Source organism: Acomys minous, assembly GCF_964271855.1.
Source record: "Acomys minous genome assembly, chromosome: 8".
In the NCBI taxonomy this organism is placed as follows: Eukaryota; Metazoa; Chordata; class Mammalia; order Rodentia; family Muridae; genus Acomys; species Acomys minous.
Window position 1 is genome coordinate 119,297,666 of NC_140489.1, and position 12,283 is coordinate 119,309,948.

A 12,283-nucleotide genomic window follows, 5' to 3' on the forward strand; every position below is an offset into this window, starting at 1 on the left:
CTTGAATTCAACAAAAATATTTGCCTGCTCTAAAGACAGGAAAAGGGAAGTGGAGGTGTTGTTGTTGTTTGTTTGTTTGTTTGTTTTTTATAAAAGAGAAGAGGAACTTGGGGTCTAGCTCAGTTGTAGAGTACCCACTTGACATGTGCAAAGCCTTGGGTTAAACCCTCAGTCCTGAGAGGAAAAGAACTAAAGAGGGAGGGAGAGAGAATACAACACCTTTCAGGAGGAAATGATATAATCCATCAGAATGTAAAATTACTAAAATTTAATGTCCGTGTTGTCTAGGATATGACACAGATACAACCAAGAAAATGGACTCCAAGGGAAATGTGTCCTCATTGAAAATGTTAAGATGTGCTTGCAATGAATTAAGACAGGAAGTTCCGGCCAATCAGTGGAAACAAAAAGAGAAGATATTGTAAAGTGTTTACAGTCTTAAAAAGTCTTCTGGATAAGTTTAACATCAGATGAAAATGACCGGAGGAGAATAAGGGGCCTTGAGGATAGGTTCATAGGAACTATCCAATATGCTGAACAGGATCATTTTTAATTGAAAAACAAAAACAAAAACAAAGCCTGTGAGATATATTAAGCAACCTGTGATTTGTGTAACTGAAATTCCAGGAAGGAAAAAAAACCCCAATAGGGCTGAAACAAGCTGAGGAAACAAAAACTGGGAATTTCTCAAATGTGATCTATCATAAACCTTCAGATATACAGATTTGTGAAATCTAGAAATAATCTTTACAGTATAAATACAAAGATTCAAAGTAGTCATGAGCACTAGGTGGATGCTAACTTAGAGTATAGTGTATACAAATTTTAAAATTACCAAATTGAAAAGAAAGCAGGGAAAATAGTGCATAACATGCAGGGAAATGCACAATGTCCTCTCCGTGGCTGGCTCATCAGACAACACGTGACCAGGAGAGAGCCAAACAGTAAAATACAGAATTCTAGATCTGTTTTGTTTTGTTAAGATCTTTTGGAGAAGGATTTCTTTCTTTCTTTCTTTCTTTCTTTCTTTCTTTCTTTCTTTTTTGCTTTTGTTTTTTGAGACAGAATTTCTCTGTGGAGCCTTGGTTGTCATGGACTCACTGTGTAGACTAGACCAGGTTGGCCTTGAACCCACAGAGAGCCACCTGCCTCTGTCTCCCTGAGTGCTGGGATTACAGCAAAAAAAAAATCTTCTAATCACAGTTTCCAGGTAAACAAAAGATTGGTATGAGGTGTTTCTGAACCAGTTTACGATTTAAATCAGTGGACTGGGTGAAAAAGTTTTGCCCATTCGGTGTGCACAAGGAATCAACTCTTCTGGACTTGATCAAAACAAGATCATGGAGGATGTGCGAGCTTGCTCTCTCTCAAGCTGGGACACCTTCTCCCGTCCTCAGACATCAGAGTCCCTGCTCTTGGACCTTTCACTTTCAATAGAGACCCTATTGTTGACCTCTTGGTCTTCAGGTCTGATGCTCACACTGGTCTTCATCTGTTTCTCTGGCCATTCAATTCAGACTGGAATGGCACCACTGCCTTTCTTGGGCCTCCAGGTTGCAGGTGACAAGTTGCGGGACATCATGGCCTCCATAATCATGAGCCAAATCCTCATGATAAATCTTCTGCTTCAGTCTATTTCTTATTGGGTCTATCACTCTATAGAACTTTAATGAGAAAGCAGTAGCCCAGCATGGCAGATGTGTGGGAAGGAGAGGGGTGATGGCGACAGTGGCACCTGCAGGGATCAGGTGGGGATACGCCAGGCAGCCACACCCACCCTCAGCTTAGTCAGGCTTCTAAGGGGCAGAGTTGGAAATGCCATCTAATGGCTTGGTGTTGGTCTAATGTGTGTGGGGTGTGTGTGTGTGTGTGTGTGTGTGTGTGTGTGTGTGTGTGTGTGTGAGAGAGAGAGAGAGAGAGAGAGAGAGAGAGAGAGAGAGAGAGAGAAGGGGAGGGCAAGGGAGGGATATTCGCCCTGGAATTTCCATTGCCTTTCCTCTTTAAAGAAGACTGGATTAGGGGCTGGAGAGATGGTTCAGAGGTTAAGAGCGCCGTCTGCTCTTCCAAAGGTCCTGAGTTCAATTCCCAGCAACCACATGGTAGCTCACAACCGTCTAAAATGAGGTCTGGTGCCTTCTTCTGGTGTACAGGTGTACATGCAGGCAGAACAATGCATAGATAATATTAAATAAGTCTTTAAAAACAAAACCAAAAAAGACTGGGTTAATAAGATGTGTTCTCCAGGTTAGAAAGCTTTTTTGAGGGTTGCCATTACATTTTTATTTCAGTGACCATTCATTCACAGGCCTTCATATTTGTGCTAACATACAGAAGCAAGGCAAGGACAAAAGCCCAAAGACCATGTGCGATGGGTCTCACGTGTCCAACATGCTGGCTAATGTGCCTGCAGTGAGCTGGCTGAGAGTGGCACAGTCCTAGGAGCACATGCTTGTCTGTGTGACTTCACCTGGTGGCAGGAGCCCCCGAGGGTGCCAGGCCTCTTGCTAGGCCAGCCAGCACTACTGCAAGAGCAGTCTGAACTTCCCTCCTGGGGGCAGCAACCTCTCTTCCAGGCACGTATCCTCCTGGGCAGCCTTCCTGGTGTAACACTGTCTTTCCAGAGATGCCTAAGTCCTAGTTCTGGAGATAACAACACTTGGCTGGGACCTTGGCCCTTGGCTGGCATCTGAGCCTTCATGGCCGCTGGATCTGGCCCTATGTGAGGAAGGATGGCATGGGGCTGTGTGGCTGAGCTCAGGACCGAGTGAGAGGGGTATGAAGTCTACCTGCATCTCTAAAAGGCTAGACTAGTGGCCAATTTTGTGCCTTTTTATTTGCTTTTACGTATCATTTTATTGTATTTGCCTCCCAAGGCACTCAGATATGGCAAAGAATGGAAAACATGTCTCATCGTATTACGATGACAGAAGCAGTAAGGAGGTGTGGTCTCCTCGTGACTGTGTGACCGCGGGTGAGGTGGCCCTGCTCCTTGTCCATCAGATTTGGTCTGGCAGAATTCAGATGCCCTCCAGCAGTTCTGATGGCCTGGCTCCGAGCCTTTCGCCTGATGCTTCCTGGGGCTTAGATACAAGCCAAGGACTGGCTCCAAGCCTTCCTGGCAGGACTGGCTGTGGGTTGGAAGCGGCAACTCAGCCTGGTCCACAGTAAACTCCCAAATCTTTTCAGGCCCATTCCCGCTGCTCAGCCCCTGGCGGAATGGAGCCCGCCTCACGGATGGGGAATCTCAGAATTCCAGCTGGGTAAAATTTCCCAATAAAGCAGTTTAAGGGGGTTTATTCTGGCTTGCAGTTAAGGTCACAGTCCACCGTGACAGAGAAGAAACCACAGCAGGGCCATGAGGGAGCCAGTCACATTGCATCCACAATCACAAAACGGAACAACGAATGTGTGCGAGCTAGTGTGTAGCCTGCTTTCTCCGCTTACACAGCCCAGGTCCTGCCCACAGCTCACATGGGCCCTCTCACTCCAGGTAAGGCAATCAGGACATTCCGCCACGGGAATGCCCAGAGGTCCACCTCCCAAGTCATTCCAGACATTAACTCTTCCGGTGCCATTTCTACTGTTACACACAACCCCCCCCCCCCGGGGGGGGGATTTCTGTCCTTGTAGACAAGCACATCCCTCCAAAGTTCTTGTCTTCCTCCTGGGAAGTGGAGGCTTTGGCAAAAGGAATTGTGAAACAGTTCCACTGGAATCAGAAATGAAGAGTCATTTATGACTGGCAGGTGTCCCTAAAGATGGCCCAGGACCACTGTCCCTAAGCTCCTTCTCACCGTCTGAGCTGAGCTGGTGGCACATCTGTAAATCCCCTGGTGCTGCAGTTGCCACTGGAGTCACCTGGTTTTATTGACTTCAATGCTCTCCTTAGTTTGGATTGAATGTTTTGAGGAATGGCTGTCTGCGAAGCCTAGAGAGCCTAGAACCTGTCTCCTCTGTTTCCGTTAAGAGTAAAAGATTTAAATGGAGAGGCACCTTGTTTTACATGCCCAAAGCCCACGTGCGAGGGATCTCATGTCTCTTGCCATCCAAGCTCCAACCAAGTAGATCCAAATCTAAAACCAGAGTCAAGGCATCCACACAGCTCACTTCTTGCCTGCAGGAAGCCTCTACACCTCCCAGGTAATCTACCTAACTTCCCTCAGGTGTTCCCCCCCCCCCTGCCCTGCCCTTCCCCTCTCCCCCCCCCCCCCCCCCGTCTCTCTCTGTCTCTTAGTCTTTAACAGATTCATACATGTGTGTGATGCATTTTAGTCATCCCCCGAGTTTATAATTTAGTGACCCACCGAGTTTATAATTCGTTTCTAGCACCAGTGTGAAGGGAAGGTTACTTGCCGAAGCATAGGTGACTTATCAATGACCACACCACTGAAGAAAATAATACACACACACACACATACACACACACGCACACACACAGTAACTGCTCCCTCGGGGAGGGGCCTCATGTTCCCTTTCCCCATCCCTGTTGACCTGTTGGTGGACACTCAGTCTTATGCAGGCCTTGTTCAGACAACCATAGCTGCCATAAGTTCATCAATACTGTGGTTGTAGCATGCTCTCCTGGCTCCTACCTTCTCTCTTTCCCCTCTTTCTCCATGTTCTTGAGCTCTGAAGGGGATGATCTGCATGTCCCTGTGAGGAACAAGCACTCCACCATCATCTGTTCTGGGCATTTGGGTTGGCCATGGGAGTCTGCATTAACCATTGCCTGCTCCAATAAGTCACTTCTCTGATGAACGCTGTGCAGCACAATTTATGGATACATAAGCATGAGCAGCTCCAAGGCAGTAGGACAACATCACCACTCAGCAAAGCAATAATAACAGTATATTCCCTACTCAACCAAGGGTTCTGCAACAATTTACATAACCAAGCATGCATTCCCTCCTGTGTAGCAGCCCTCAAATGCAACCAGAAAGCAGTCTGTTGCTTGTGTAACAGGCATGCCGCAATTGCACCAGAGAGCGTGTTTTGCCTGGCATTGTTGTTACAGCTCGGTCAGCCTTTGATGATGCTCACTCCCTTCCAGCAGCCTGCTTAACATCCTCTGGCACTGTAGATGCTAGCCAGCAGCCAGGCTGCTTCCAGCTCACCTTCTTTATATCCCATGAACAACATGTGCAGTGACTTTAGCCATAGAGTCTTACCATAAAATTCTGGTAGGCAAAGCCAGGAGTGGTGGTGCACTTTAGGAGGCAGAGGAAGGCCAGCCTGGTCTACAAAATGAATTTCAGGACAGCCAGGGCTAAACAGAGAAACTCTGTTTTAAAAAAAAAATCTGGGCGGGAACCAAGAGCAATGGCAGTAGCCTGTATTTTAGGGGTGTCTCTGGGCCCGCCCTGGCCAATAGGTCATAGGGAGGTATCCAACACCTGGCCACAGGATTTTCATTAAAAAATCTATGACTTCTGGGAAAAGCATTATCCACCCATGGAGGGAGCATCCATTCAAACTCTCTTTTTGTGATATTTTTAATAAGCGTATAAAATAGCAGGTTTCCAAATGGCTTTTTCGTACATCCTTAGTTTTGGTTATACCTTGGCTCCTCTCTTAAGAGCTCCCGCCACTGCCCCAGCAGAGTTGCTGTGAGGCATAAGGAAGACCAGATACACATCTCACTGCTGCTAAGTGCAGTCATCCCTCGGTATCCATGGAAAAATGGTTACAGGACTCCACACTTTGGGTACCAAAATCATCTCTTACACAAAATGGCATGCCACATAAAACCTACACACATCCTCCCCATATATTTTACATTGTCTGGAGACTTTCTAAATACTTCCCCAAATACGGAGGCTATGTAAGCCATTGCTACATCGTCTAGAGAAATAACAGTAAGGGAAAAGAGTCTATTCGGGGCAGATGCGGTATTCACCCACATGTGTTCCACCTGTGGCTGCCTGAGCCTGGGGAAGCAGAGGTGTGGATGCTGAGAATCTCCTCTCACAGTGAACTAAAATAAAACAAGGGATTTTTAAAAACCCAAGTTGTTCTGGACTGTGTCACGGGCCCCAGAGATGGGCCTCAGGATGCGTTGCCGGAGCAGGTAAGCCAGGTTCCTAGCCGCGGTGTGTAATGTCCCACCTTCTGACTTGGTACCTCTCTGGGCACCTGCTGTGGCTTTCTGTCCTCTGACCAGTCACCTCTGCTTCACCAGGGAGGGCACGGGCCTGGCAGCCTGCCGCTCCTTTTCCGAAGAGTTGCCAGTGATGCTTCAGAGCCATGCTGGAAGATTCTGGCTTGGAATTCGCAGCCCTACTCACCATGCCAGGTGAGAATCTAATTACTCTCCCTGGAGAGTGCATCTTAGGGGAGGAGGCCACACCCAGAGACTAAAGATTGTTATATAAGACAGTGCATCCCCAGGATAGCTGTAGTTATCATTTTTCTTAGTTTGTTTTCTGTTATTTTAACAAAATACCCGAGACAGGATAATTTATGAAGAAGAGCAGCGCTGAAGGCAGAAGTGTTCAAGGCCAGGTGGCCTACTCTAGTCAATCCTTGGGCTATCCACTGATAGGGCAGATGCCGTCAGACAGTGAGAACGTGCACATGAGTGGACGTGGCACATACAAAATGATGAGAGGAGGCAACAACCCACTCCCAACCAACTAATCCCTGTGTGTCCCAGCTGGCTTTATGTCAACTTGACACAGCTGGAGTCACCAGAGAACTAACAGTGTTTCAAGGAAGACATTAATTCATGTGTAAGCATGGAGCCTCTATCACATAATTAATTCATGAAGACCCCACTTATTCCAGCATCTTCGGACTGCAGTAACATTTCAACATGAATGTGGGGGCCACAATCCAAACCCAAACCACAGCGTTACTGTTTGCACAGTCAGGGCTCCAGGTGGCACACTCTGGGCCCTGCTTAGAACTTCACACACCTATATGAAATCTCCCACCTTCTCCCCAACTAGAGAGAGAGAGAGAGAGAAGGGAAAGAGAGGGAAAATGGGAAGGAGAATAAAACGGAAGAGATTGGGACAAAATACATTTTTCAAAAGCATGACCCCAATGACCGATTTGCTCCAAATAGGCCCCACCTCCTAGGACATCTGCCAATTCCTCGTGACAGCACTAGATAGAGACCAGAGTTTTAGCCACATGGCCTCTTGGGGAAACTAAAGTCCAAACTGTAAAGTTCTATAGCTGCCTCTGATGCTCTACTTTGAGGCAATTTCCAGGACTCTGTTGCAGGGAGAGAGAATTGTAAAGAGCATGGTGAGTCTCACTGTGCTGAGACAGAAATCTGAGGGTAGGCAAGCTGAGGCAGCTGAGGCATGTCACAAACCAGAGAGGAAGGCACTGTACTGAGAAAATCTTCCCACACATTCCCCATAAGCTTGTTTGTGTTTTGGGACACCCACCTGAACACGAATGGGGGGAAAGCTCAGGAGGATAAGAATTATCAGGAATATAAAAGCTGGAAAGTTCTTCAGGGTCACAAGGGACTAAGACATTTGAGGCTGGCAGGCGAAGTGGGGCTACAGTGCTTCCTGCGTCAGTTGGTAGAAACCGTGGAAGGACCACATCTTGGCAGAAGAGCTACCAAAGCTGCAAACCATCCTCAAAGGCTCAGGTAACTCAGTTGCCTGCCGGAAGGAAGACTTTTTAAAGGAACGTTGAAGAATTCAGGTCAGCCAGAGTTAGCTGGAATGCAGCCATTGCTAAACCTTTATTAAATATCTATGCCAAACTGAGACAAGTTAAGAAAATGTTCTACTGCTGGACCCCATTGCTTCTACCCCACCCTACTCGGAACCTACTAGCTCAAGATAGTTCCTAGAATAACCACACCTTCTTGCCCACCCCATCTCACCCTGACATATGCTAAGGCCAACGGCCTCCAGGCTGCCCCTCCTCCCCTCTGGGCTGCTCCCTCACTCCTTCCTGTGCCCCATTCAATTTACCCAATCCCCTTAGAGGTTAATTTTGTTAGCCAGTTAGGTTTGTACTAATTGCTATTGCTGAATTATGCTTCTATAAAGGGTATTTAAACCCACTGCTTTTGCTCCCTGGGGTCCCTCAACTCTTCTGAGCTTGATGGACCCAGACGTGTCGGCTCAATTAAAATACCTTTGCTTTTGCATCGACTCTGGACTCTGACTCTGAATGGGCTTCTGGGAATAGACTCTGATGACCTGAGTTGAGCATCGTAACAAAAGCATGGCACAGGCCGGGTGTGGTAGCCCACACCTTTAATCCCAGCACTTGGGAGGCAGAGGCAGGTGGATCACTGTGACTACAGGTGGATCAGGACTACACAGAGGGAGCCTGTCTCAAAACAAACAAACAAACAAGCAAACCACAAAACAAGATGAAAAAACAAACAACAAAACCAAAAAAAAAAAAGGCACATTAAAGAAAACTAAAAATGTTAGGCCTATAAGGAAGAAGAAACTGTGGTTTACAACAAGGAGAGAAGTCAGGTAATAATAAATAAATATTTGTGACAATAAAGTCAGCATATAGTTCAAGCAGATAAAGAAAAACATCACCGGCAGCACACTGAGCGCCATAGAGACAGCGCCGGGGGCAAGTACAAGACGGACCAGCTCTGGGCGACTCTGAGCCTCGCAGAGGAAAATCAACCAAACATGGCCAAAGGAGATCCTAAGCAGCTGAGAGGCAAAATGTCTTCATACACATTCTTTGTGCAAACCTGCCGGGAGGAGCACAAGAAGAAGCACCCGGATGTTTCTGTCAGCATCTCAGAGTTCTCTAAGATGTGCTCAGAGAGGAAGAAGACCATGTCTGCTAAGGAAAAGGGGAAATTTGAAGACAGGGCAAAGGCTGACAAGGCTAGTTATGAAAGAGAAGTGAAAACCTACATCCCCCCTAAAGGGGAGACCAAAAAGAAGTTCAAGGACCCCAATGCACCCAAGAGGCTGCTTCGGCCTTCTTCTTGTTCTGTTCTGAGTACCGCCCCCAGATCAAGGGAGAACACCCCGGCTTATCCACTGGTGGTGTTGCAAAGACACTAGGAGGGACGTGGAACGACACAGCTGCGGACGACAAGCAGCCCCGTGAGAAAGAGGCGGCCACGCTGAGGGAGAAGTGTGAGAAGGATCTTGCTGCCTACAGAGCTAAAGGAAAGCCTGATGCAGTGAAAAGGGGGGTGGCCAAGGCCCAAAAGAGCAAGAAAAAAGAAGGAAGAGGAAGATGAGGAGGAGGATGAAGAGGATGAGGAAGAGGAAGACTGTTGGCTCTGTTTCTTAGCAATTGAACTTTATTATACAACCCAACTAGCTTACACAAGAGGGAATAGAGGTTAAAGGGAAAAAAGAGTGAACCTTCCGGTATCCGTTCCACAGGACGAGCCCCTAGGTATCTCTGGCCTGCGCGCTGGTCCAGCCTGTTCGCTGATCCTTTTCCTGATCCCATGTGCGCTCAAGCCCAGTCTGAACCTGCTGCACGTCTCGTTCTTTCCACCTGCCTGTCTCTCTCGTGCAAGGGCCGGTCTCCTCCTCCCATCGAGGGTCGACTAAAAGCACAGTAGTCCAGGTGGAGTCCCCTGGTCGGCTTCCTGAATTCCCAGTCTATCTCAAGGTTAATCTCAGGGAGTATCCATGCTGTGTCCGAGGGCAAAGCCTGCCAAGACTGCTTTCACCTGTGACAAAGCTTACAATCCTTCCCACAGAAGACGAGGATGAGGAAGAAGACGATGAACAAGTTGGTTCTAGCACAGTTTTTTCCCCTTGTCTATAAAGCATTCAACTCTTTCTATACACAGTTCACTCCCTTTAAAGAAAAACGTTGAAATGAGGGCTGTGTAAGATTTAAAAAAAAAAATATATATATATATATATATATATATATATATATATATATATACAGTGTCTTCTTTTTTTTTTTTTTTTTTTTTTTTTTTTTTTTTTTGTATAGTTAACACACTACCGAATGTGTTTTTAGCTAGCCCTGTCTTGGTGGTATTGTCAATGGCCACTGACCTTGCCTAGTACAGTCTGGGATTTGTAAATTGGACTGAAAAGTTAAAGCAGGTTCTTGTTGGTGCACAGCACAAATTAGTTATATACGGGAACAGTAGGTTTTTGTTTTCTTTTTTGGTTTTGTTTTGTTTTCCATCTTCAGTTGTCTGTGATGCAGCTTATACAAAGATAATTGTTGTTCTGTTAACTGAATATCACTCTGTAGTTGCAAAATTAAAATTAAAATAAAAAAATTGCAGCTGTCTTGTTGAGATTCTGAATGCTTCTAAGTACATACAATTTTTTTATTTAAAAAAAAAGCGGGGCTGGAGAGATGGCTCAGAGGTTAAGATCACTGGCTGCTCTTCCAAAGGTCCTGAGTTCAATTCCCAGCAACCACATGGTGGCTCACAACCATCTATAATGAGATCTGATGCCCTCTTCTGGCCTGAAGATCTATATGCAGGCAGAACACTATATACATAATAAATAAATACATCTTTAAAAAAAGAAAAGAAAAACATGAGCACAATGAGAAGGAAAAGGGAGATATAAAAAAAGAACCAAAGGAGCTTCAAGAAATGGGGAATGTAAGCAGGGAAAATTGACTGGATCCTGTGAATAGTTAATAGCAGATCTGATGCTACAGGTAGAAGGATTAATTTGAAAATATGGCAATAGAAAGCACTGACTGAAGGACAGAAAGAAAAAGTGGAGCTGGGCACAGTGGAACAGGCCTTCAACGTCATCACTCGGGAGCCTGCAGCACAGGGTTCTCAATGAGTTCAAGGCCAGGAAAGCCAAGGCCTTGTGATGGAAACCTACGGCAGAGAAAGAGGGAGGGAGGGAGGGGGAGGGAGAGAGAAGACGGTGGGAGGGGAGGGGAGGGGAGGGGAGGGGAGGGGAGAGGCTCAGAGAGATCACGCAGAGTCCTCTGAAACAATATCAAAATGTCTATAGAAGCCACACAAAATTAAAAGTTCCTGGAAGATAAGAGAAATGAGATACAAAAAAAAAGTGGCACTTTCTCAAATATGATGGTGTCAAATGTCTTATACTAAATACACTATAGTCAGACATCTTGAGAGCATGAAAGAAAGTAAGATCTTTAAAGCCTCCAACAGACGACCTGGGGAGGGCTCAGAAGCTGAGCACACAGCCATTGCAGAGGACCAGGGTTCTGTTCCTGGCACCTTTGCCTGGAAGCTCACAATCACCTATAACTCCACGTCCAGGACACCCAGCACTTATGGCCTCCCAAGGCACCTGCACACACATACATGTGCACACACGTACACACACACATACACACAATACACATACATACACGTGCACACACCTGCACATACCCACATACATGCACAGGCACACACATAATTAAAAATAGATACATAAAACGTCCCCAAAAAAGGACACTTTTTTTAAAAACAAAAAAGCAAAGATAAACAGCAGAGACTCCCTGTAAGTGCTGTGCACATCCAGAATTGTCACGCATTTTAGAGTGTTGAAAGAAAAGAAAACGCCAATGAAGTCTAGCAAAAACATAAGTTTGAAATTAAGGTAAAATCATGTTGTTTTTTTTTCAGACAGACTAAAGAGTGCACTTGTTGCCAGGAGGCTTGGACTTCAAACAGTGTTAATTATGTAGACAGAAGAAAAACTGATGCCAGGGGAAACTCGAATCAACAGATAGAGCCAGAGAGATCAGGAAATGCTGGGGGGGGGGGGGGAGGGGCGGGGGGGGTGCGCGCATGAGCGAGAACACACCTATGTGCAAATATATGGTCAAAACAACTTTTAAATTAAAATGAAAACTTTAAAATATAATAATTTAAAGCAGCAGAATGGGCTGTGGCCTCAATAGCGCAAACAATAGTGAAGTTTATGACAACAGCACAGTGGACGAGAGTCTCTGTGTTCCATGGGAATTACCGTGGTACTATTGGGACGTGGCCTGTGATGCATGAATTATGCACATTTAAGCCCCAAGAACTACTACATAAAATGAAACTAAGTGACATAGTTAGCAAATCAACAGTAAAAATAAAATAGAATACTAAGGCATGTACAGTTCACATAAAATAAAAAGAGACAAAAAAAAAAACCCTCAAATATTTAGGAAAGAGAACATGCTTAAAACTTTCAGAAATGGCTTAGGGCACAACAGTATGATAACAGTGTGATAGCACTGTGATAGCAGTGTGATAACAGTGTGATAGCAGTGTGATAGCAGTGTGATAACAGTGTGATAGCAGTGTGATAACTGTGTGATAGCAGTGTTATAACTGTGTGCCACCTTTGCAGAAGACCCACATTCCATTCCC

General features: G+C 45.8%; 1 pseudogene across 1 annotated transcript; it reads left to right on the forward strand.

Moving 5' to 3' along the window:
- The first annotated feature begins 8,627 nt into the window (after positions 1–8,627).
- On the forward strand, positions 8,628–9,467 carry LOC311603101 (high mobility group protein B1-like; annotated as a pseudogene). The gene has a single exon. The product of its transcript is annotated as a high mobility group protein B1-like (transcript).
- Positions 9,468–12,283: the final 2,816 nt, after the last annotated feature.